Raw genomic sequence first — 27,886 nt, 5'->3', positions numbered from 1 at the left:
GAAATGACAGATGTGTGAGGTATTGCACATGATGAATCAGGTCTTCTTTTTCCAATCTCCAAAATAGCCTGATAGTTAAATATGCTGGTAATACAAATTTATGGGTGTGGTAAACAAGAAGCAAAGTAAATGAGAATTTGAAAGGGTCTGGAATGTTTTGATAAACAAGCTCGTTGGCAAGCACATTTAAATGACAGCTCCTGTGAAGAAAAATATGTTCGATAACAATTAAACACCATCAGGAATTAATGGTTTGATTCATGAAGGAGCAGTACTTATCTTTTAGTCAATAGACCCCATAGCTACATTTATCATTCACACAAAATAATATTTATCATGTTTAAAAATTTATAAAACATTTTTACATATATTATCTCATTTGACATTAAAAGGCCACCATCAGGAAGACGTAGCTCATACTGCAATGTGAATTTTATAAGTGCAGTCACTCATTCATTTCATTGTGTAACCATCCCATTGAGTAAGAGTACAGCAGGGATACTATGTTAGGCAGAGTCATATTTACCTTTGCAAGCTCAAGAAGGTGTATCAGTCATTGTCCTGGAAGGAAAAATTATCTTTGAGGAATGTTTATGTTTAAATGTTTGCAATATCCGAAGGTGAATGAAAGCAGGGAACTTTTGTGTCTATGGTAGGGGGAAAGTGAAGTTAAATGAACCCCACAATAACTACCATTTGGTAGAGAAATGTGACTAACATGTGGAAGCTTGGAAGGGAATCAGTAGGGAAATAAATACTTCACCTTTACCTACTCCTTACTCCCTATAATTTTGATCTTGTCTTACTGATTCTCAGTAGCCAAACCCATCCACGAGCCAGTGGAAAGGAATCTGTTGACCTAGTCTGTATGGGGAAGTCTCCTTAGAGCTAGAGAAGAGTAAGCTATATAGCAAGTGGCTCAGGAAGGAAAAAAAATCCAGTTATAAACCTGTGGTGTGTCTTTAAGACAAGGTGTTAAAATAAGTACAGTAAATTATAGGACTATATGCATCTTCCTTACCCAGAGATTCATTCTAGGCAAATGGTCAGGTTTTTCCACAGAAGTTTACTCAGATTTGTCAGGTGAAAATGTCTAGGTCTAACTTAACTGGACCAGGAAAGTTACCCTAAAATATATATGGGATTGGGCATGAGTGAAACTGACCATTTTTGAGTGGACTGTAAGTTCCATATGCCCCAGATAGATCCATAATAAAAACATTATGTGCACAAATAGTAGTCAGTTTCCTGAAGTTCTGGATTAGCCATAAATAAAAGTGATGGTGTATTTTTTTCTGGATCCAATAGTTTTTTTCTTTATCATATTGCACAAATTGAGATGCTGCTTCAAGTTCACTTATATGCGTTTTAGCAGAGTCCTGTTTCCAGAAGTAATTTATGAATAATTCACTCTTTCACCACTTAGAAAGTTAATTAAAACATAGTTTCCATAAAGTTCCTAATTATTCCTATAACTGCTTCATAAATAAGTAGTTTAAACTGAATATTCAAATGTCAAGCCCGTGGTAAAATTCTCCAAAAATTATTAAGTGTTGTGGCAGACACTATCAGATCTCACTAACATACATAGTCTGCCTCTCCTTTGGCACCCACCACATTAATTTTATATCATGTGATTGGCATTGGCAATTTACTCATAAAACAGTTATGCGTCTGGATTTTGTAGGACTCCATCTAACAACAGGGGTACAGTTCTCTAAGATGTCCTCCTTCATCGTGGTGAACACTTGAGGCCCAATACCACAGAGGTTATAGGGAAAGATACTGGGGACTGCTGCAGCTTTGGCACCTATTTGATTAAAATGAGCAGAGCCCCTTGAGGACCAGCAGTAGAAATATACAAAGAATAAGAATTAACTTTTTATTGTTTTAATATCCTGATATTTTGAGGATTGTTTTTTACCACAACATAAATTAGCCAAGACTATAGTTCTTAATATTACATATGAGGCCCTTATTGATTGCCCACTTCCTGTTTATCATATTCTGCAAAAAAGTGACTCTTTATACATACAGAACTGCTTTAAGTACATCAAATATTCCGTGTTATGTCTTGAAGAATTTTCATATCCGTGCATGATGCATCCATGAAAATGCATTTCTTGCCATTTTTCACCTTACCTAGTGTTAGTATCCCCACCAGGTTACCTTATTCATAAAAAAAAGCAGCGCTGTGCTGGAGCCAAGTCCATGAGAGCCAACTGTTCAATATTCAGTAATTTTGCAACACAGTATTTTATTTTTTATATTTTATTTTATTTTACTTTAAGTTATAGAATACATGTATTGAATGTGCAGGTTTGTTACATAAGTATACATGTGCCATGGTGGTTTGCTGCACCTATGAACCCATCATCTAGGTTTTAAGCCCCACGTTCATTAAGTATTTGTCCTAATGTTAGGCCTCCCCTTTTCCCCCAATCCCCTGACAGGCCCTGGTATGTGATATCCCCCTCCCTGTGTCCATGTGTTCTCACTGTTCAACCCCCACTTATCAGCAAGAACATGCGATGTTTGGTTTTCTGTTCCTGTGTTGGTTTGCTGAGGATGATGGTTTCTAGTTTCATCCATGTCCCTGCAAAGGACATGAACTCATACTTTTTTTATGGCTGCATTGTATTCCATGATGTGTATGTGCCACATTTTCTTTATCCAGTCTATCATTGATAAGCATTTGGGTTGGTTCCAAGTCTTTGCTATTGTAAATAGTGCTGCAATAAACATGTATTTCATGTGTCTTCATAGTAGAATAATTTGTAATCCTTTGGGTATATACCCAGTGACGGGATTGTTGTGTCAAATGGTATTTCTGGTTCTAGATTCTTGAGGAATCACCAAACTATCTTCCACAATGGTTGAAGTAATTTACACTCCCACCCAGAGTGTAAAAGCATTCCTATTTCTCTGCGTCCTCTCCAGCATCTGTTGTTTCCAGACTCTTTAATGATCACCATCCTAACTGGAGTGAGATGGTATTTCATTGTGGTTTTGATTTGCATTTCTCTAATGACCAGTGATGATTAACTTTTTTTCATATGTTTGTTGGTTTACATAAATGTCTTCTTTTGGGAAGTGTCTGTTCATATCCTTCACCCACTTTTTGATGGGGTTGTGCAACCCAGTTTTTAAAAAAGCCTAAGTATTAAATTAGATAACTTATAAGCAAACATTACTTTAAAACAAAACGTATACTTAAAATGAATGACTTTGTGATGATTTTCCTCATTTTACTATTATTTATGTTTATTACACACACATGTTGAAAATAATATGCTGTGTTGTAATATTGTACTCTTTCTACCTTCAAAATCAATGTCATCTATTTGGTAGTTTGAAATTGATCATAGTGATATTATTTTTACCATGGAAATCAGCAAATATCAAAGCAGGGTTGGATTAATTCAGTTTCTTGACTGTCTAGATTTAGGAAAGTATGAAGTGAATGTTTACAAAGCAGATTAAACTTAAATGGAAAGTGTGTTTGTAGTCTTTACAACTGCCAATACATACAAAAATATTGAGGAAATAGTCTTCCAGTCTCCCAAAACAAATATCTGGTTCAACAAATCGGTTGCTCACATCATTAATAAGCAAGTGTAGTTTTGACATACTTTTTTTTTTTTTTTTTTTTTTTTTTTTTTTTTTTTTTTTTTTGAGATGGAGTTTCACTCTTGTTGCCCAGGCTGGAGTGCAATGGCATGATCTGGGCTCACTGCAATCTCTGCCTCCTGAGTTCAAGCGATTCTGCTGCCTCAGCCTCCCCAGTGGCTGCGATTACAGGCATGCACCACCACAACTGGCCAATTCTGTATTTTAGTAGAGATGGGTTTTCACCATATTGGTCAGGCTAGTCTCGAACTCTTTACCTCAGATGATCCACTCACCTCTGCCTCTCAAAGTGCCGGGATTACAGGCATGAGCTACTGTGTCTGACATACATTTTTATTGTTTTACTTTATTTTACTCGTAAGCATAAATTATCAACCAACATTCATTGTCCCCAAGTGTCAGTTATTAAACATGTACCAGCAAATGGCTGCAAAAAAGTTACTTCATTCAGAAAGTTTATTTTTACAATCTTCTTTCAGGAAGTTTTATACATTAACCCAACTTTTATGAACTTAATGTTTGTTATTCCCCAAAATTTGTATGTTGAAATATAAGCAGGAGGTAATAAAAGTAAAATGCAGTTATAAGGGTGGATCCTTAATATGATAGGGCTGGTGTCCTTGTAAGATGAAAAAGAGGAAATAGCAATCTTGTTCTATCCACCATGTGAGGACACAGTGAGAAGGCAGCTGTCTACAAACCATGAAGAAGACCCTCAGCAGAAATTTCACCAACTGTTACTTTGACTTTGGACTTTCCAGCCCCAGAACTGTGAGAAATACATTTCTATTATTTAAACCACCAGATCTTTGGAGTTTTCTATGAAAGCCTAAGCAGACTAAGACACCAGCTCCCTCTGAGGAGTGTTCTTCCTAACTGCTTTATTGCTCACTTAGCATAATATTATCAGAGAAATTATTATAGTCTAGTGTAAGTGTTTCTGTTAGTCACAGTCAGTACTAATAGTTATTTATTGTATACTGTGTGGGAAATACATTTTATTTGCTATATTTAGCAGCTTTTAACAAATAAAAAATATTCTTTGTTCTTTTGGAGATTATAATGTAGTGTAGGGAGACAAAATAAACAAGTAAGAAAGATCAATATTTTATGGCAGATAAAAAATAAAGGAAAATTAGACAATGTAAAAATGCAATTGTGAAGAAAGGAAAATTTTTATATAAGGTGGTGATGATTTGCCTTTTGAAATCAGCACTTTGATTTGCTCCACACATTTCTAATTCTCTGCTTTCAGTAATGAAACAATCCTTCCATAGCTACTGGAAATGTTAAGAACTGCCTTTTTGCGTTTAAATCTCGCTCCAAACACTGACCTTAGCTGAAGTGAATTGTCTTTCTTCATTGTTGGCAGCGTATATCTAACTACAGGTCAATGAGTGTTTAAAGGGCTCTAGACTTCTTGTCTCAATTCAAGGCAACTCTGTGTGACCATTCCAGCTTCAGAGCTCCCCATGAAACTGACTGAGGCCTCCATACCCATGAATCGGCAACCAACTACTTTTGTATGACTACATTATCAGCAACCAACTTCCTCCTCTGCCCAATTCTGCTTCCTTAACTCCTCACATTGTTAGGCCTGAAAAACTCCTCACTAATATTTTTATGTGTGAATATCTCTGTTTCAGAGTCTGTTTCATGGGGAATTCAACTACCAATAGTTGGGAACAGAAGTGGTCCAAACAAACAGATGTTAAGTGGAATTCTTGAATTACTCACAGACTAATTGACAAAGAGTTCTCTTTCACTGTGGTAGGGGACCATGAATAGCCTTGACAGTAGTAGTGTTACAAATGTGCAGTTGTTGAAAGCTCCATTGGTGGTTAACTAAGATGATTCACCAGTGGAATAAAAATGCACTGACAAGTGTAAAATGGCATGTCTTGAAGTATAGGAAAAATTGTAATCATGGCAAAACAATTAGATAACTAATGCTGGGGATAATCAAACACTGAGAGTAATTGATCAGTAATTAAATACAAAGTGCAAGTATCAGAGGAAGTCCTGGTAGCATATAAATAGACTCTTACTAATCAAGAATACAGAAGAAGCTAGGCCTCTAGTCCAAGGCTTTAGCAAACTTCTGAGGTTAAAGTTTTACTCCAATATGTCTGTTACCAAGAGTTCATGGCATTAATTGGAACAGTATGGGGAATTGAGAAATCGGATGACAATTTATGTTGAAGATTTTCAAATTACAAAACTGAATGGTACATCTGATCCTTCTGTAGTGGTGACCCAATCCTATAATTTTAGAGCTAGAAAATAGAGTTTAACTTGTATGAAGAGAATTCCTTATAAGAGTACATTCTTTTCACTCACTGCCTTCCCCTACCTCCCCTCTTACCATTAGAACAAAGCTACGGTAAACGCACAATATAATTCTATTATATGGCTCTGTGTCCCCATCTAAATCTCACCTCAAACTGTAATCCCCACGTGTCAATGGAGGGACCTGGTGGGAGATGATTGGATTATGCGGACTGTTTCTCCCATATTGTTCTTATGAAGATTAGAGAGTTCTCATGAGATCTGATAGTTTTTAAAGTGTTCTCTCTCCTGCCACCTTGTGAAGAAGACACTTGTTTCTCCTTTGCCTTCCACCACGATTGTAAGTTTCCTGAGGCCTCCCCATTCATGCAGAACTGTGAGTCAATTAAACCTCATACTTTATAAATTACCTGGTCTCAGGTAGTATCTTTATAGCAGTGTGAAAACAGACTAATATACCCTATTTGGAAGATGCGAAGTATTCCAAGAGAAGGCGTTATCTTTCCAAATAGGAGCAATAACAAGTCAACATATACCTTTTGGAAATAAATAAACATGATTAGGATTATATCCTGTAAGTACTTGATCAAGAGGAGCAAAAAAAAAAGTTGGATAAGAAAAAAAGTTGTCATTTTGTGAGCACTCTCCCAGAAAGTAGTAGTTCATATTTTGGCTAGTGCTTTGGGATGCAACACTGCATCATTACTAGTATTTATCTTAACAATGTGGAGAAAGCAGGACAAGTAGGAGTTCCAGAACTGTCATGACAGATAAGGTAAGTACAATTTAAAAGACAGAGAAAGTGAGCATGTAAATATGGCACGCTGTGCAAGTCTAACAAATCAACAAGAGGAGTATGTTTTATGGGAAAGTTCCAAAGGACATTCCATCCACCAAAGCCATTAGAAATGCGATCGCGAGTGAAGCAACAGTATTTCTGAGAAACACGTAGGCAACCTGCTTTGCAGATTAGGACTGAGAGTAGAAAATATTGATGCGTAACTTTTTTCCATGATAGAAATGAGAATGATAGAATTCTGATGTCTCAGAGACCAGATGGCAGCACTTAACCATCAGAAGAAAGGTGGGTGCAATTATCACAATGAGGAAGGGAGGATGGTTGGGAAAATAAGTGATTCTTAGAGAACTACAGAGATAGTTAACAGACGACAAGATCCTAGGGGCTAAACATATGGTCTCAATCAATAATAGAAACGTTCAATCTACGAGAATGTTTTATTAAATATAAAATTAAAAATGGAAGATCGGGAGTTAAAAGTAGTCACGCCTATGAAAAGTCATGTTCCCTTACCCTGTTCTCCAACCATTGTAGACTCAGAATCTATTAAATGAAAGAGAGCCCAGATTGTCCAGAGAAAGGCTCTTGCACTACCATGACAAGCGTGTATATATGGTGATGATTATAGTAGTCCTTTCTGAAACGCAAAAACTATCGTTCTTATTCAGGTAACCAACACTGAGATAGGGTAATGTTCAAACGTTTCGAGAATTGTTCGATTTGGAATCCAATTGACATTGATACAAAGAGATCCACCTTTAAGAATGCAGCTAATGGGACTTCAAGTAATAAATAATGTCCTAGCATAGTTTGGGCTTACAGTGGTCTCAGTGGCTCCAAAGACTTATTTTCACTTCACTTTTTCACAAATGTGTAATTGGAATAAACATTATATTCTGGTAGCTGAAAAAAAAAGTTCATATTTGTTCCTTGATTAGTAGGGTGAGATCTGCAGTAGTGAAGAAGAGCAAGTAGAATTATCAATAAGTGCTGCTTCCTACTCAACATATTGTGTCAAAAGTAATATAGTATTCTGTGGCAGGGGGAAATATGAGACTGGATATTCTTGAATAAATGACACAGGTGATATTCCCTTATTACATCCTCTTTTTGATTTACCGGTGTGACCCTTACAAAAGCACCCTGGAGAATAAAAGTAAATGAATGCAAATTCAAGAAAATCATAGATACAATTACAGCTTCTCTTCCAGATGTTTATTTGTTCAAGTAGATTGGCACTCACTCAGATTCATAACATACAGACATTAATCTGGGAATAGCAATTTTCCCCTACCCCTATGAGAAAATAAGGGCTTCAACGATTACATTTATGTAAAATGGTAACAATATACATTTATGAATTAGCTCAAGGACTGTGTTAACTCTCATGCCATTTGTCTGACATAGTCCAAAGAGACTGTACATGACAAGAATATCACATTGTTCCACTATATTGTTGACATCATGTCAATCAGATCAAATCAGAAAGTAGCAAGTATGTTGGTCCAGAGTGTATGTGATACAATCTACCTAGTTTCAGAAGGTGTGGAGCATGCCTTGACATCTCTCCAAAGAAAATAACAAATTATTGTACCTAGTTTCATCTCCTATAGAAAAGGAAACTCCTGAAGCAGAGAAATCAATGTTTTTTTTAACCATGTTTTACAGTAAACCTTTTTATTTTTTCATTTTGAGGAGAATATATAATAACATATCATGGTGGGAATTTAAAGATCAATTATTACAAAGCTCCGTATTGGGGAGGTTTCTACCATGGTGTTGATGAAAATTCAGATAATTAAAAAGTGTGCAATAGGTTTTTAAGGTTGAACTGAACAACCTTCTATTGGATGTAGAAGACCATATAAAGCAAAAGACCAAGGATAGTATAAAATTATTAAATTAGTCTATTCTGTGGGTAGAGTTGAAACCTAAATAAACATGGAAGACTTTTAAAGAAATATTTAGAACATGTTAAATTGCTTGAGGAATCCAAGTGAGAATGAAAAGAAGGAAATAGATTTCTGGATCTGAGCTGGAATATACATACATACAATTTGAACTGCTAAACACATATTTGATATCAAAATCCAGAAGCCTGAAAGAACTGACTTTAGTTTGACAAAGAAGTGGAATCAAAAACAACTCCTCAGTTACTGCAACAGTATTTTTAAAAGAGTAGAATGGGCAAAGGATACTAAGAAGAGACAAACATTCAGTAAGGGAACAATCAAGAGTGGTGGGTTAGCAAAATGAATACAGATATGTGCTTAGAGCAAAATGGACAAATTAGTTATATCCTTCATAGTTTCTGGTGGAGTAAAATATTAATAAAATGTGGTCATTTGATTTGATATTGAGAATGTCATGTTTGTGTTCATTGGAATGGTGGGAATATGCTAGATGTGGCATTTGGTAAAGACAAATAAGAGACAGAGAATGGTAATTGAGTGGTGCTGAAATGGAATCAGCAATGTACCTTTTTTTTTCTTTTTTTTTTTTCTTTCTTTCTTTTTTTCTTTTTAGATGGAGTCTTGCTCTGTCGCCCAGGCTGGAGTGCAGTGGTGCAATTTCCCAAAGTTGTGGGATTACAGGCATGAGCCACCATACTGAGTGCGATGTCCTTTTTTTTAAGAGGCATTTTTGCTCTAAGATGGGTAGAATACTGATATGGGAGTATTGAGATGGGAGATTATATAAATGCCAGGGCAAAAAAACAAAACAAAACAAAACAAAACAAAACAAAACAAAAAACAAACAAACAACAAAAAAAACAAAGCTTTTTACATTATTTTCTTTTCAAACTTGGAGAAGGAAGACATGCATGTTTCTATGATGTTTGAGATTTTTCAGTAAAGTAGGGTAAATGAGTAAAGAAAGAAAGAGACAGAGTAATTATAATATGAAATCATGTCCTTCCAAAAGGTAAGTGAGATAGGAAACTGAGAAGAATGGAAATGCTACACTCCTGTCACAACATTAGCCAGAAACAAATCAGATATAAGTTAATGTCTCTCTCTAGTTACACTTTCTGTAAGCCCCAACGAATCATTTTACTGGAATATTATGTATATTTGGTTGTTTTATTATTCTCTATCCTTGAAACTCACATAGAAAGAATTTAAATATTTGGTATCTATTTTAGACATTGTTCATGTATTCTTTGAAAAGAGTGGTATCCACCTGCATCAACCCATCTCGTGTCCACCAATGAAATGAAACTATCTTTTATTCTCAAAAAAAAAAACATATTATATATATAGTCTTTTTCCTACTGTCATTTTTATAATTTTTGTAATGTTTTATCACATCCAGTTGTTCCTGCACGTATTTGAATATTTGTGCTTGCTTGTGCCATGTTCCATTTCATATTACCTCTCTGTTCCCATATATAATAAAGTCACTATAGAAGAATGTCCCATGCAAGTGATTTGTATTGAGCAAAGCTTTCCTCTGCATGCACTGTTTTCTAGATTCTCACTGTTTGATGCCTTTCACTTGCCATTCAATTTTGTGCAAAACATATTGATGTCAAAGAATAATGTTTTCTGAGGAGTTAGTCTGTCAAAGTTGTGGGAGTTCCAATCTTCAAAAGGAATAAATAGACAACAGTTTGACTATGTGGCTTAGTCTAAAGTGTAATCTTAGAGATTTATAGTGAAACTGTACTACAATATATAAAGAGCTGGATTTTTTTATATGCTCTTCTTTAATGTAACTTCACTAGCTCTCACACATCATAAACTCTCCAAAAAACAATTGATTTCTTGTTTGTGTGCAGTGACGACTGCTTCTTTGTCTCAGCACATTTCCTAAATAATTTATTGAAAAGTTAATTTTTAAAATAAATAAAAAATACACACTGCTGCTTCCTTGGTATGTGTTTTTATAAAAATAGAAGATATTGACAATATATTATACATTATTATTAAATTAATTTTATGACTTCAGGTATTTTTACTTAAATATGATTAATATTACTTAAATAATGTAATAATGTTGAAAATGATAAATCAGTAAACCTTTCATTTATTTGGAACTATCGCAACATATATGTGGTTAAAATAAAACATTATCTGTAGATTTTATAATTTCATTTCTACATTTGTGGTTCTGCAACATAAATATTAACAATAATTTCAAAGTAAAACTTTGCAATTTCAAAAAAGATCTATAATTCCAAAGATATTTGAAGTTGTAATGCTACATTGATGTTAGCTATGTTTTGTGACAAAACTATGCCATCTATTCCAAATATTATTTAAAATTAAAGATAAACTGATTTCATTCAAAAAGATTTGCAATTATTTTGCTTCAGTGGAGATATTTTAATGAAGTAATATAAAAATTAGCCGTCAAAGACTTGACTTCTGAACACATAGAAATTGTTCTGCCTCAATGAATTCTTGTTAATTTTACATTCTGTGATGTTTATAGCATACTACGTTATTATTATATAAATTGACATTACATTTCACATGTTCATTGATTTTCCGTTTATTTCCTTGATTTTATTTTTTTTCCCGTTGGTGACTTTTTATCTTTACTTAAAACCTTTTAATAGGATCCCTTTACTGCAGTGATGCTGTCATCAGATTGAGCCAAAAACATCTGAAAATATCGACAAAGCAAGTTGATTTTGAATTTTTGACAAGCACTGCTTTATGCTTCCATTTAACAGAAAGCAAATAGTCTCTTTTATAGACCCACATTACAAATAAGTACACAAGCAAGTATCAGTATAAATATTTGAAAACAAATGATTATATATTTATAAATTAAATGGGTATTGGGGTGTGTGTATGTGTGTGTGTGTGTGTTACTCTTCACTTCAGGCACTAGGAATACCAGATAAGCTACCGTCTATGTATGGATGATAAATAAAATATGATTAATGATCACATTGAAAATAGTTCTCATAAAGCCCATTTAGGGATTTTGTTACAGTACTTGAAAAAATTGATTTCTTAGCAGCATAACAAAATCTTAGAAATTTTAAAAAGTGATGTTTTCTGGAATGTCATCACAGCTAAATACATCAGATAGTGTGATATATGAGAGAAAAAGATTTTATATCTTTGTATTCTTGGTATATTAAATAATTGGTATGGTTAGTTTTCTTCACTATAATATTAAAAAGGCATTGACCCTTTAAATGGTATATGTTGCAATAACCATTTTTCTCAAATTGTTGTGCCTAGTGGGTTTGATTTTAATTTAATAATTTATCGACTTTGGCATAAGATTACACAACCACAAGAACAAATATTTTTTAACATTTTATTGTGTAATTTTCAATAAAATAGAATTCCAACTGTTGTGAGAAATGGAAAACTCAGATATTACATAATCTTAAGTTCTGCAGAAAATTTGCTAGGTTAAAATAAGAGCAAGTTGGTCATGGTAACACTTCAAACTTAAGCAAAATATCATATTCTGGTCCATAGGTACACACGATAGCTATATTTACAGTCCAGTTTCTTTTGAAATTGCATACCTACTTCAATGTAATATTCCTAAAATGCTTCAGAGTAATTTTTACAATTCACGATCTTTTGGAATAATTCATTAATTTGACTAATATTTATCACTGTATGACTAGCATGAAATCATCCCTGAATATTACCAATTTTAATTCAGTGTGAAGTTCTTCCTCTTTAATTTTAATTTTCTTTCTCTCTTTCTCTCTTCTTTACTCTCCCCTCCTTTCTTTGTTCTTTCCTGACTGCCCTCCTTCCTGCCTTGCATTTTTGAAAGAGATAATTTGGGATTCTTGGCAACCACGAGGATTGGCAGCCAAGTCAAGCGTGCATGGAATATAAAGAGAAAACATTGAGATTGAGGTAAATCTTGAACAGCATTGAAAGTCAAGTTGGCATTAACCAGATAAAATGTGACTAGGAGATGGGCATATGCAAACAAACACATAGAAAGGTGAGGGGACAGGGCAGAAATCAAACAATGTAATGACACTGAGGGAGTATACTTTGCATTTGGAGAAGTGACATAAAGAAGGTCATGCAGGAAATGAGGGAACAGGTTGTTACAAATCCTAGGTGCCATCACAAAAACTATTACTTTTAATATGAAAAAAACGTGAGGAAAGCACAGGATTATAAGAAGAAAATGTCAGGATCAAATTGCTTTCTGAAAAACATCTTCACTGCCTCTATTGTTCAGTAAATTGTAAGATAAAGTATTTGTGGGAACATCTTTGTAAGTTTTTATTTAAACAGTAATCAACTGGACTTGGGAAGCCAGGGCAGATCACTTGAGGTCAAGAGTTTGAGACCAGCCTAGCCAATATGGCAAAACCCATCTCTACAAAATATACAAGAAATTTAGCAGCGTGTGGTGGCACATGCCTGCAATCCCAGCTCCTCGAGAGGCTGAGGCACAAGAATTTCTTGAATCCGGGAGGTGGAGGTTGTAGTGAGCTAAGACCGCATTCCACCCTGGGCGACAGACAGAGTGAGACTTCACCTAAAAAAATCAAAAAACACAAAAACAGAAATCAAACAGCTTTGATGATTAAAATAACACAGACCAACAACAATAATTGAAAAATCATTTAAAAATAGCACTATGTAAAATATAATTTAAAAATAGCACTATTATTACTACATATACATCACATATTTATTGTGTATATTAAAATTATTTACCCTGTCATAAGTAAGTTATTTCAATTTTTATTTTTTTTGATTTAATAAGGATATTTGTCTCAATTAGTTCAGCTTAAGAAAACATCTATTCAATTTGGACATCTATTTGTCCAGCACAAGCTTTTCTGCTAAGCAACAATTTTCCAGCTGCATAAAGGCATTTTTAACTGCATTTGTCACAAGTACTTGAAATCTAATTTGTTCTAAACAGGGTTTACCTTCATGATACCTTACAAAAGCGATTTCAAATTATTGCTCATATGGTTTATTGATGTCCTATTAGTCTACAAGCAAGACATTTTACAATCCTCAAAATTTTCCCTTCGTCAATTGGCTATGTCTGACTGAGAAAGCTTATTGCATCTATGTCATGAATACTTTGAAATCCAATTTCCTTTGTTCACTCACCCTGGTGAATTAGAAAAGATTTATATCACTGATTTACTATTTTTCATATGTTCTCTAAGTATCAATGAAATTAGGCTAATTGATTTTTCTAATTTCAATTCTATCACATTTTTATTCCATCTGCCAATTTCAGTGCATCTTTCACTTTCAGTCCATTAACAAAAACATAGATGTGTCCTGTCTACATCCTTAGAGTTCTTATCTATTGCACTCTAAATTAAGATTTCTCATAATAGGCTAGGAAGCCTAGTATTATCTGGAACACTCCAAACCCTTTAGCTTCATATTGTCACTCCTTTTTCCATTCCTTCCCATATGTACGCTTATGCAATATTCAGCTAATTGCACTTTACCTAATTTAATCATTGTTTGTGGCTTTATTCCTTAGCTTGTGCTCCCCCTTTGACCAAAATCTCCTTTCCCTCTCTCCTTATTCCATCTGGCTACAGGATACCTACCCTCTGAGACTAACTTGTAAATATATTTTCTTCCCAGCATACTTTCCAAATCACTTCAGGTTGCAATAAATATATTTTCTATATGTTCAAATGGAATCTTAATGTTACAGGTGGAGCTGTTCGATGTGTTATTTAATAAATCACAATGCAATTTTAAGCACCATTGGACCATTTTTCTCATAATTTATTGATATTTGTAGACTCTTACTACTTATTGTCCTTAGCAGTCTACTTTGAATCAGTTACAAGGGCACAAATATCACTTTAAAGTACCTTTAAATTACATCTTTTAAAATTCATAAGACAAGCATAAAGCAGTCCTTAGTCCTTTCCTCATCCATGTTTTTAAGAGTTCTGACATTTTCAGAAAGTGTTTCCTGAAAAAGAAAGGTGAGATGGTGTTTAATAAGAAAAGAAAATGCAAGCTTACGAAAGATGAAAACTTTGTGCCATTAGATGATAACCTCTTTATTTTTAGCTTTCTATTGAGCACACAGGCACGCTCTCGTGTACATTAATGTATCTTTGAAAGTATATCTACTTTTTCTAGAAGAAATATATTCCTTGATAAAATTCAATCTATTGTAATCCCAGCTACTCAGGAGGCTGAAGCAGGAGAACTGCTTGAACCCAGGAGGCGGATGTTGCAGTGAGTCGAGATAATGCCATTGCACTCCAGCTTGGGCAACAAGAGCAAAACTCCATCTCAAAAAAAAAAAAAAAAAAAGAAATCCAGTCTACTAATCACAGTCTAATCTATATAGAATTTCCTTACATCTGACTCTCAAGCCACCTCAAAATCCTGAGACTATTATAGAAAGTTTTACATATGTATGACCTTATTGAATTTATAGCATAAACATTTAATCTTTAAATTGCAAAGTGCATCATAAAAAGAAGCCTAAGAAATTAAAGTATTGTTTGTATATCATACCTTGTTTAGCATAATTTTATGTTAAAAAATTACTAAAGAAAGATCATGGCTCATTAAAATTTAGCCAATAACCAAACTATTATTTAAAATGGAAATTTAACAAGCATTATTTTATCTTAGGGTGGACGAAGTGTAAGAGCTTTACCAAATAATTTTAGTTGTCGGGTAGTTTAAGTTTAGTTACGTTATTGGATATAGGATATACACAAATGTGTTACACTATTGGACAGGACTTGTAAGAGTCTGAGATCTCTTCAGTAGCCTGTTGCTCAAGGAGACTTGCATTTCAGTCTTCTAAAGGCCATAGCAATGTTTTATGAGTTTCCTATGCTGAATCACACTGAGCCTATGAGAACAAATATGGAATTTATTAACATATAGCTATCATTCCTCAGTATATCTAGACTGTTGCTCTGTTAGATTTCGGAAGGACCAACTATCTCAGACAGTATCTTCATATCTCATTCTTTTCATGGTTGACAAATCCAAATTTCCAAATTGCAGTCAGTCTACAGTGGAAAAGAACTGGAATCTATGAGATACACATGACCAGCTGGATTTGTTTTTTTTAGAACATTCAAATGTTAAAACGGGTTACTGAATTATGTCAGAAAACAGATTTTTTTTCACCTAAGCCACTTTTTTGTGGCAGTAATGTAATGAAGCACGTTGATTTATGACAGTTTTTGGTAACGACATATGAATTTCACATTAAGTGTCTTGCTCAGTTAAATGCTTCCATGAAGGTGACTAAGTCATAATTTTTAACATCTGAAAACCTATAGCTTCTGATGACTAGTTATTATAATTACTATTTTTAGATTTATTTAGTGTCTTCTAAAAAGGTAATGTGATAGACATGAAAGACTCCACTCTTTCATAGTGCCACAAAAGATAAAATAAAAATATTTAATATCCCAAATGGCTGTATGTTATATATAAATATTAATAACTTATTATTAAATAATTCTGTTTAACACTCAAATATTTTGAAAACCTGTTAATACCTGTGTTTCCAAAGATTACATTTTCAGACTGGACTTGTAGAAGTCTGAGATCCTTTGAACAACCTGACACTCAAGAATACTGTGTTATCAAAAAGTAATTCTCAGATTGAATATACATATTGATTAAAAACATTATATATATATATATACACATACATATATATATATACACACACACACCAATTAATCTTCTATATTTTCAGGGAGAATATTATTTCATTTATATAAGGATAAGTTATTTCGTTTAAATTATGTGATCACTCAATGTCAAGGATGTGATCAATAATTTTGTTTTATTGTTTAAAGAAAATCTTCCCAAATCATATAGAGTGCAAAATGGCATATATATAGCAGCATATGAAAAACACTAAATTAAAAATGAGAAAGTAATACAGGAGAGATTAGATTTGATAGACTTGGGTGAGATGGTGTTGTCTCTTCAGGATGACCTCCACATTCTCTCTCACTGTTGCCATTAGTAGGTGAGTTTGAGTATTCACAAAACTTCTTGTGGTATAACTGACCCTCCATGCATTTGCCATTTTGTACAACAACCTAAACTTGGTTCTTTTTGCTATAGATATTACTAAAACTTCATTACTAATTATGTAGAAGAGAATAAATGCATCTGTGAAAAAGCCTTTTAAATAGCCTTTTAGTGTAGTTTTTGAAGCATTAATCACTTCCAGTTTCCCACTCACAATCTATGTGACTTTAGCAAATTATTTATCCATCCCATGTCGCAGTTTCCTTATCTGTGATATAAGCTAATACACACCTAACTCATCGATTTTTATAAAGATTTAGTGATTTCTTATTTTTAAAGTTTTCCAGGTATTTTTTTCTTTCTTTTTTTTTTTTTTTTTTGAAATGGAGTCTCGCTCTGTGGCCCAGACTGGAGGTCAGTGGTGCAATCTCGGCTCACTACAAGCTCCGCCTCCCAGGTTCAAGCCATTCTCCTGCCTCAGCCTCCCAAGTAGTTGGGACTACAGGCGCCCGCCACCATGCCTGGCTAATATTTTTTGTATTTTTAGTAGAGATGGGGTTTCACCGAGTTAGCCAGGATGGTCTCAATCTCCTGACCTAGTGATCCGCCCCCCCTCGGCCTCCCAAAGTGCTGGGATTACAGGTGTGAGCCACCGCACCTGGCCAGTTTTCCAGTTTTTATGCACACAGAAATGTCAGGGCTTTCATTATTCCTGCTGAAGGTATTTTGTCAAACATCCAGATCATGGGTTCTTAACTTGGAGTTCATGGAATCTGTGTGTGAAATTCAGGGATTTTGAGATCTTGCATGGAAACGACACATCTTTGAAATTTCAGATTATTTTCATTTGATATATCTTGTGCAGATACCTCAAAATGCCATTTATAGTTATTGTTACTGCAAAATCATAATAATTATTTTGATCAACAAAACATTAGTGATTACCATCTTCCTCTATAAAGGTTTATACATAGTGAGTACTCACTACATATTTTCTTGACAAATCAAGGTGTGGATTTTAATTCAGAGAGGGGAAGTGGAGACAAAGGAAAGTAACAAAAATAACAAAATATTAAAAAACTTGGCTGGGCACGGTGGCTCACAACTGTAATCCCAGCACTTTGGGAGACCAAAGTGAGTGGACCACAAGGTCAATAATTAGAGACCCGGCTGGCCAATAGGGTGAAACCCTGTACCTACTAAAAATACAAAAATTAGCCATGCATGGTGGTGGACACCTGTAGTCCCAGTTACGCAGGAGGCTGAGGCAGGAGAATCGCTTGTACCCGAGAGGCAGAGGTTGCAGTGAGCCAAGATCGTGCCACTGTACTCCAGTCTGGGTGACAGGGTGAGACTCCATCTCAAAAAAACAAAACAAAGCAAACAAAACAAAACAAACAACAACAAAAAACCTCACAAACTCACACATTAAATATTCAGTTTTGAGTCTTTTTCTTTGTTAATTCCTATAGATAATACTGACTTTTGCAAATTAATTTTTTTGTTTTGGGTTTTGCTTTTTCAATTTGTAAGACCTTAGAGAGTCATTTCAAAAATAGGGCTAAGCCTCTATCTACTCATTTCCTAATAATAGTATTGCATTTCCTAAAGAAAATCAAGTGTGTTTTGTTCACTGTGTAAAAATCCATAATAACACCAAAATACTTTGATAAAATGAGTTACTGTATTTGTAGATTACATTTACTCTCTAAATTGATTTATTTTCTTTGTAGAACTTCCTAAACCATTTAATCACAATGATATTAATATTAATATTATATTAGCCATTTTCCCCCAAGAAGTGATTTCTAAATTGCTCCAGAGCATACAAATACTCTTTCCCCCCATGTTTTCTTTAAAGGAAACATATGTCTAAGAGATTAAGTGAGGTTACAAAGTTCACACAGTCTTACAGACCTTGATGTTAGGAATCAGATGTTTAGTCTTCCTGGCATTAACAGCATATAATTGTGATAATAGTGTTATTCATTGATTTCTTTGTTTTGAAACAGTTACTGTACTGAACACTTTAACACAAATCACTTCAATTAAGCTTGCTATAAAAACAACAACAGCAACAACAAAAAAACTTTATTATTTCTTAAGTTTTTTCTATTAGGAAACTAAAGAATCAATAATTTTAGAATATTGCTCTAGTTTATAGAGTCTGTAATAGAGTCTTGATTGGAAACTCTAAGTATTGTCTTTCGTAGGCATGTGTTTTTAGCCATTAATCTGTGTGTTTCCTAGGAAATAGACCAATGTTTATTGCCATCCTGCCCCATGCTGGGTCTCTGTTACATCTTTCATGAAAAACCTGTTCATCATTTATTTCTCATGAAAAATCATGGTATATTTCCTTATCATTTATTTCTCTGTCCCCTGGGCATTTCTTATATTAATAATTGTTAACCATTTATTAATTGTCAGTCACTCTTCTAGGCGCTGGGAACAAAACAATGTGCAAAATTAAACTCTCTTTTCATATAATTTACAGTTTAGTGTTTTCCTTTTTGACTAATGGATCATTTAAAAGAACTTTGTTTTCCTAGAATACAGTCAGTAATTTCTAATTAGGTTTCATTGTAACCTAATCAGAGATATACACTCTATAGAGATAATGCACTCTATAAATTGTTAATCTATTTAAACTTATCAACATTAGGTTTATGTACAGTAAAGGGTCTACCATGGTGAATATACATGGACACTGGAAAACAATGTTGACTCTGCAGTTTTCTAGAAATATTGATTAGTCCAAAGTGTTATTTGGATCTATGTCTTTATTTTTGTTTTCTTATTATTTCCCCAGTGGTTGTATCAATTACCAAGAAACTGGTGTATGATCTTTTTCTATAATTGTGAATTTATTCATCCATTCTTCTTTTTAATTCTGTCAGATTTGCTTCAAATATCTTGAGGCTCTCTTATTAGATATATACATTATAATTGATATTATTTTTCTGATAAATTTTTCTATCACTATGCATAATACTCTTTTTACTGAAGTCCTTTTTATGTTAATATATCTTCTCCAAGCTACATGTGCTCATTTTTTATTTGAGGTATATTTTCTAACAATTTAATTATTACCTTTTTTTAATATTCAAAGTGGATCCTTGTAGATGATAAGAAATTAGATCTGGCTTTTAAAAATTCAATTTGCCAGTCTAACATCTCTTCCTTTAGTCCTTCGAATCTGTTTCTCACTAGTATAATTTCCACCCAGCCTGAGAAATTTCCTTTATAATTTCATGTAGAACATAACTATTGTTCTCTTGATTTTTTTGTTCACCTGCATATGTCTACTTTACATTCTAATGAAGATTATGTTCAATGGGTATAGTATACTAAACTGACAGGTGTTTTATTATGTCTTCTTTTCTTTTTTATTCTTTTTTTTTTTTTTCTCTCTCTCTGAAATTTGAAAATGTTGCTTCACTGTCTTCTAGTCATGGTTTCTGACAATCCATTCAAACTATAACTTATTTATGTATAATGTTTCATTTTTGTCTAGCGCTATGAAGACTTTTTCTATTTGCTTTTTAACAATTTGATTTAATGGATCCAGGCATAGTTTCTTAGATCTTATGTTGCAGAATTTTCTCCTTAGTTCAGCTAAAGCCTAGGTTCTTGTCACATGACCAGGAAAATTTGTGAATGCAGACACATTGAAGGGTGAGTAGAGCAGGGCTTTATAGGGCAAAAAGAAAAAATGAAACTTTCAGCAAAGCTAGAGGGGTTCCTGCTAACCGGTCCTCACCTCACAGATTTATTCCCAGGTTACCACAGGAGCTCAAGAGAGCAGGCTCCTCCCCTGCACAAGGCATGACTTCCCCATGGCTCCACTCACTTCCTCCAGTGAGTGTTGGGCTCCAGTCCACTGTGGGCATGCCCAGAGAAGCCCTGGGAAGTTTCCCTCATCTGTACAAAAGCATCTGATGTAAACACTTGTGTGGCAGGTCAGAAATTCTCCGGGGACACCTTTTTATCTGCCTAGGCATTTGACTGTCCCATTCCCCCCTCTAAAGAAATACCTCTAACTGCCATTAGAATAAGGATAAAGATAAGGATGAAGACCAATCTTAATTGCTTCCTGCTGACAGGGAAGCTGTTTTGGGAAAATGGTAGTCAGATTTCCCTCAGAGGCCTATCTCAGGGTTCCCAGTAAAAAAAAAGGTCATCATCCAAGGCTCCAGTTGCATTTTGTTTGGAGTTTGATGGCCTAAAAGTGAGAAGAGACAAAGAGGTTATTAGAAAATATGTATCAAAATGAAACAAGGAGTGGGTAAGGACAACTTGAAAGTCCAGAGACCTTTTACCAGTTTGCACAGGGAGAGAGAGGCCAAAAGCCCAATGGGTTAAAAAAAAAATTTTTTTTTTTTTACCCTTTTGCTGGCATGTCAGGTTTCTGCATTCCCTTCCCCTGAACCTAATCCTAAATCAATTAGTCTACAGTTTGAGAAATTAACTCCTTCCAGTTTGAAGGATGCATCTGAGGGAAGTGTCCCGTGATATGTGACACCATTACCTACCTATCAGTGAATAGAGGACAGAGGAAGAAAAAGGAAAAAAGAAGGCATTTTTTTCAGAAGGGTCCCAGGGGGTCAGAATGTGCTCTAAAAGGGTGCAGACTAAAGCTGAATGGCTACTCATCTAGAAATAGGGGAGCATGTGTGCCTGGTTCCTTCCTTTTACTAGCAAATACCCAGGGTGTGTGAGGGAGAGAAAGTGAGTTGTTCCTCTTTCTTTCCTCTGTCTTTTTATTACTGAGTCCCAGCAACTGTGACAGGGTGCCACCCATGGGTGTCAAAGTGGCTTTCATCTATGTTAACATGAGGCCTAGGGGATGGGAATAACTGCTCTTTCGTATGTACTCCCTATCTCCCCTGCTGGCAATAGCCTTTGAATTCTCTAGACTTCATTTATGCCATGGATACTAGCATGACCTTTATCCATGAAACAGGAAGCTTGGCTTAATCAGCAGGGATCAGTCATGCTCACCTGTGCTGTGTCTTTTGACTTTCATTATTGTCTGTCTTCTGGATCCCTAAGATCCAGTTTTCTTAGGTCTTTGACATAAACTTGGAAATGACTTTGGGACCAAAATTGTGTCTCAGCATGGAAGTTGCATAGACTCCTTATCACAAGCTGTAATGCTAAAGTGAAGCTGTGGAACTGAGTTCTCCTCCAACAAAGGAAAGAAAAGGATGTCTTGTGACACACCCAGATAACTGGTGGCTGTAGCTATGCTTGTTAAGATTTGGGTGCATGGGGTGTTGCTTTGGTTAGCTCCCTTGGTTTTACTTTCCCAAAAAGGAAACCCCCGGGTGATGAGCATCCTATTTATTCCCATCAGCTGGCAGGATTTGCAGGATAATTGTTCAGAACTAAAATATTGATCCAAATTTCTACATTACTCATCCCCTTTTGTCCTTTCTGAGCTGCAACCAGAGATGGTTGGCTGGTTCACAAGAATAAGCAAGGTTAGTGTAAAATGTAGGCAAAAACTTAAAAACAAGTAATAAGTCTAGAAACTAATGATGGTAAGTTTTGAATCATAATTCATCTCTGTCTTGTCCTCATTTCTGTTAAAAACAAATCATAATGAGAGTGTGTTGCTTGCAAAATAGATTTTAATCTTATATTTGGCTTGATTACTTGCATAAAGTGCAGCAAAAACAATTATTTCTACCTAGGCCCTTTAGATTGGCTTTCATGAAAATCTGTTTCACAAAGAATCTCAGATAAGATCATTTAAAGCTGAGCCCAGCCTAGGTTTTTATCCTTATATAACTGTGAATTGGGTAAACTCGTCTCTTCTTGAGGTCCCAAGAGCATGTGATGTCTGAGCCTGTTGGAAAGTGACATTCTTTACTCACTGCAGGTTAAGAATCCTGTATGTGGACTGTGTAGACAAACATTTGAGGCCAGTTTTCCCAAGGGGTTCTCATCAGCTCTGCAGATTGAGCTTGACTCCTTAAAGAGAAGCACACATTTCCAATCAAAGCCTGATAAAACAACCAGTTGCTCCAATTGCATTCTGTTGCAAAAGAAAAAAAGGATTCTTATTGCACTGATGCAAATGATTATACTGCCATGAGTTAAGAATATGCAATACTAGTTTCCAAATTCTGGATAAGCCAGGCAGAGAGAGACAAATATGCTCCAAATTTTGTTCGCAGGAGTACAACTTACTCAACTATTAAAGGCCATAAAGAGTTCAAAATTTAAGTTTCCTGGACTCTGAAAAACAAAACAATGATCAGCAATATTCCAAGCAAAAGTTAAAAAGATTATTTAAGTTTTCTATTAGTTCAGTCCATTCAGTTAACTCTTGCTTTATATCCATGAACATTTAAATTTTCATGAGTCCTGTATGTTTTTCCTTTATTCCAATGTCACAATCTCCAAAGTCATCAGAAACTTGCATTTGAGAACACCTGTCAAAGTTCCATAACTGATTATAAACCATTGTTTGAAGAGGATCAAAACAAGACAACAATGGTTTGTGAGTACAAAATGTCTAGGGTAGTGGCATTCAGAAACATGATTGACAAATATATTTAGTTATCTCCATGGTTTACAATAACAACATAATAGCTATAATTATGATTGATAACATATGCTCAAACATTAGAATTTTATAAATCCCTTAAATTTTGGAACATATATTAGTATTATTCACAAAAATACAACCTAAAAGAGATTGAACAACATTTTGTCAATCCCATGTACCTAAAATATATCACATAATCCTGTTTAACCTCTTTTTTTTTTTTTTTTTTTTTTGATTCTGCATGTGTCTTCTGTAGCATTCAAAAGTCTGGTGTCAAGAAAGACAATTTTGAAACTGAAGTTTGATTTTGGGAAACCTGTTAAGGTTAGTGATTTAAAATACTTGATGTTATGAAATAGAATTCCAGATTGCCATAAGTTATTTACTTTGCCAAAATGATGACTCAGAAATTTTAAAAGCAAAAACCTGTTATAGCTCTTTACAAATTTTGCTGAAGAGTAGCTTAGTACTTTAAGAGTACCTTGTGCTTTTATTTCAAAGCTGAATTTACAGAAAAACCATACAACATCCTTTGAATTTAGTCAGTATGTTCACACATGGAATTTCCTTTGCAAGGTTAACTTTTAGCTTTTACAATCCTTCACAACTTGTTTGAACTTTTACTGTTGTCTTACTTAATTCAAAATAACCATTTACCCTGAGGCAAAATTTTACATTTCTATGCCTTCTTATAATCTTGTACTAAAAACACATTTTACTGTCCTTACCTAACTGAAATGTAAATATATTTTTAGTAGTCTCAATTACATGTTATAATGGTAACTCCTAGTACTTATTACCTTTAAAGTAAAACCTAGTAAGTTTTTTTTTTAATTATGTGCTAGGTGCAGTCAAGGTTTGACTTCTTCCAGCACAATTAAGGGCATGGTTAGTAACATATGTCCCCAGGCATTACCAGTTGTGAAGCCAGCAAATTGAATCACTTTCAAAAAGCATTTTGTAACCTTAAAACATTTAGCAAACCTAGTATCTGACCAGCTAATTTAGTCCACCTATTTACATTTTGATGGCATCTGCATTTTACCAAATAATCTTTTAGGCTGTTTTTATTTCTCAAAGATTAAAGTCACGAGAACTAAAAGCTACCACAGCTTTTATCTTTCCATTAACAAATATTTGATCCAAGTGTTTATTTTTCTTTAGGCCAACGAATTAGTACTATTTTTATAAACATCACAAACACAACACATATGTAACTACATAACCAGGCAGAAGAAAACTCAGCAGCCACAAAATTTTTCATTTGCCGGTCTCTGAACTAGATTATAGTCTTTAGGTGGGTCTTTTTAGGGGACAAAAACATGCTGTTTCTAGGGCATAATAAACAGGCATAATTGGGATGCAAAAGCAGATTTTGAGAGGGATCTATCTGCTTTCAGTTCTTGAGGTTCCATGATGAAAACAGATTTCTTCCCAAAATGGGGTCAGTAGTGCCTTCTGTTTTTCCCAAGGAGTCCCATGCCTCCCAGAGTTATCTTAGTCTCATGCATGCATCGAGTGGCAAGACAAAATGGAGAAAATAATTCAGCCAACTGAGAAAAGCACCCCTTTTCCAGCAAAACAAAATCCAAGGGGGGGGGGTGTGGGAAAGAAATAAATAAAGGCCTTTTAAATATGACTATAACTTGGACGTACACTTTTAATTAAGCTGAGTGCTCCTGAATTTTTAAAAATCCCTTATTATCTGATTTTAGTTATGCCAAGCAGTCGATGTTTCTGCCTTTCAAACTTTCCTAAAGGCTAAGGGAAAGAAAAATCCAAGGCTGTTGAGGGGAAAAGAATAAATAAATTGCAAACGTCATCCAGATAACAAACCAGAAAAGGTTTATTGCCTAAGCCAGGATTGAACTCAGTTGCCATTGTAAAACGGTGGAAGCTAACAAAACATTGTCATTGTGTCCAGAATTGGTGGATTCTTGGTCTCACTGACTTCAAGAATGAAGCCATGGACTCTCACAGTGAGTGTTACAGTTCTTAAAGACAGTATGTCTGGAGTTTGTTCCTTCAGATGTTCAGATGTGTCTGGAACTTCCTTCTGGTGGGTTCGTGGTCTTGTTGACAGGACTGAAGTTGCAGACCCCTGTGGTGAGCGTTACAACTCTTAAACGCAGTGCATCTGAAGTTGCTCGTTCTTCCCAGTGGGTTCGTGGTCTTGCCAGCTTCAGGAGTGAAGCTGCAGACCTTTCTAGTGAGGGTTACAGCTCATAATGGCAGCATGGACCCAAAGAGTGAGCAGAAGCAAGACTTATTACAAAGAGCAAAAGAACAAAGTGTCAAAGGAGACCGAGTGGATTGCCACCGGCTGGCTCGGGCAGCCTGCTTTTATTCCCTTATCTGGCCCCACCCATATCCTGCTGATTGGTCCACTTTACAGAGAGCTGATTGGTCCGTTTCACAGACAGCTGATTGGTCCATTTTGACAGAGTGCTGATTGGTGTGTTTACAATCCCTGAGCTAGACAGTGCTAGACAGAAAGTTTTCCAAGTCCCCACTAGGTTAGCTAGATACAGAGTACTGATTGGTGTATTTACAAACCTTGAGCTAGACCCAGAGTACTGATTGGTGTATTTACAAACCCTGAGCTAGGCACAGAGTGCTGATTGGTGCGTTTACAATCCCTTAGCTAGACAGAAAAGTTCTCCAAGTCCCCACTAGATTAGCTAGACCCAGAGCACTGATTGGTGAATTTACAAACCTTGAGCTAGACATAGAGTGCTGATTGGTGTATTTACAATCCCTTAGCTAGACATAAAGGTTCTCCAAGTCCCCACTAATTTAGCTACATATTAACTAATCAGAGTACTGATTGGTGTATTTACAAACCCTGAGCTAGACACAGAGTGCTGATTGGTGTGTTTACAATCCCTTAGCTAGACTTAAAGGTTCTCCAAGTCCCCCTTAGACTCAGGAGCCCAGCTGGCTTCACCCAGTGGATCCTGCACCAGGGCTGCAGGCGGAGCTGTCCACCAGTCCAGCACTGTGCACCCACACTCCTCATCCCCTGGGAAGCAGCTGAGGACTGGCCAGAACTTGAGCACAGTACTGGCAGGCTGGCATTACTGGGGGACCCAGTACACCCATCACAGCTGCTGGTCTGGGTGCTAAGCCCCTCACTGCCCTGGGCCACTCTGAGTGCTGCCGGCTGAGCCCTCGCCCACACCCGCTGGAACTCGTGCTGGCCTGGAGGCACGTGGCCCCAGTTCCTGCCAGCGCCTCTCCCTCCGCACCTCCCCACAAGCAGAGGGAGCTGGCTCTGGCCTCTGCCAGCCCAGAGAGGGGCTCCCACTGTGCAGTGGTAGGCTGAAAGGCTCCTCAAGCACTGCCAGAGTGAATGCCAAGGCCAAGGAGGGGCCAAGAGTGAGGGCTGCTGACACATTGTTACCTCTCACCATGAGGTTACCGGTCACCCTTTCAAAGACGTAAAACAAGATGGAGACCTGCAGCAAAGTTTGCTACTGATCATACAGAATGCAAAGCACACTAGATTGGCTACAGATTAAAACCAACCTCACGAATCATTTTTAATAATTAAAACTTTACAGATAATATAAACAGTGATCCTTATAATTCCTGACCTAGTAAAATGTCTTCTAAAAGGAAAAAAAAAAAAAAAACTCTCACGGAAAAGCTAACTGCTGGCAGAGTAGAGAAAGGCAGAAAAATTTAAAGTGCAGGGTTGGAAAGATGCCTGCAGGGAGAACATCTTATTCTTATGGAAATGGGTTCCTCCAACAGGGTGAGGAACTTAAAAGGGGAGCAGGGAGCCTCTGATTCACCTGTCTATACCTTAAAAACAGTAAAAGGCTGACATTCCTGACCCCTGGACGTGACGAGAGTGGAGAGAGGGGAGGCATAGTTTCCCCTACCCTCAGAAAAAGCCCAAGGACACAAAGGATTAGAAGTAAAAAGAAAAAAAGGGGTGTTTTGGTTCACATCTTACTCACCATTTCTCAAGCCCCTTGTTTGGGTGCCAAAATAGTTCAACTAATACTTGGGTCCTTTTCACATGACCAGGAACATTTAGTCACATGGGCACACTGAAGGGTGAGTAGAGCAGGGTTCTATTGGGCAAAAAGGAAAACAAACACCAACAAGAAACTATTAGCAAAGCGAGAGGGGTTCCTGCTAAAAAGCACCACCTCACATATTGATTCCCAGGTCACCATAGAGGCTGAAGAAGGCAGACTCCTCTCCTGTGCAAGGCATGAATTCCTCATGGCTCCCCGTCACCTTGCCCCAGTGAGCATGTCAGGCTGCAGTCCACTGTGGGCATGCCCAGACAAGCCCTGGGCAGGTTCCCTCATCTGCACAAACACATCTAATGTAAACATTTGTGGGGCAGGGTGGAAATTCTCTAGGGATCCCTTTTTATCTGCCTAGATATTATGATGTCTCACTTATACTATTTGGAATTTGCTGAGCTGCTTTAATTCATAAAAGTATGTCATTGACTGTACTGCAGATTTTGAAAGTCTTTGGGTATCTGGAAGTATTCCCTGATTTTACCTTTGGTTACTGAAATTGCACATATGTTAGACCTTTGAATATTGTCCTTCACGTTTTGAGGTTTCCTTATTTTTCTATTTCAAAGTATTTCTTTAATCTCATTTGTTGTTCTATGTTCTTTAT

The 27,886-nt window shown here is 35.8% G+C and overlaps 1 long non-coding RNA gene across 1 annotated transcript; it reads right to left on the bottom strand.

Annotated features, from left to right (window-relative positions):
* Positions 1-27,400, bottom strand: LOC104654106. Its single transcript, XR_746781.1, has 5 exons — positions 27,202-27,400; positions 22,560-22,720; positions 14,523-14,626; positions 10,200-10,304; positions 1-84 (listed from the first exon to the last, which is right to left on the bottom strand). It is a non-coding gene; the product is annotated as an uncharacterized LOC104654106 (long non-coding RNA).
* Between the last annotated feature and the right edge of the window lie 486 nt (positions 27,401-27,886).

Source organism: Rhinopithecus roxellana, chromosome 3 (genome assembly GCF_007565055.1).
Source record: "Rhinopithecus roxellana isolate Shanxi Qingling chromosome 3, ASM756505v1, whole genome shotgun sequence".
Classification (NCBI taxonomy): domain Eukaryota; kingdom Metazoa; phylum Chordata; class Mammalia; order Primates; family Cercopithecidae; genus Rhinopithecus; species Rhinopithecus roxellana.
This window is presented reverse-complemented; position numbering and strand designations above follow the sequence as displayed.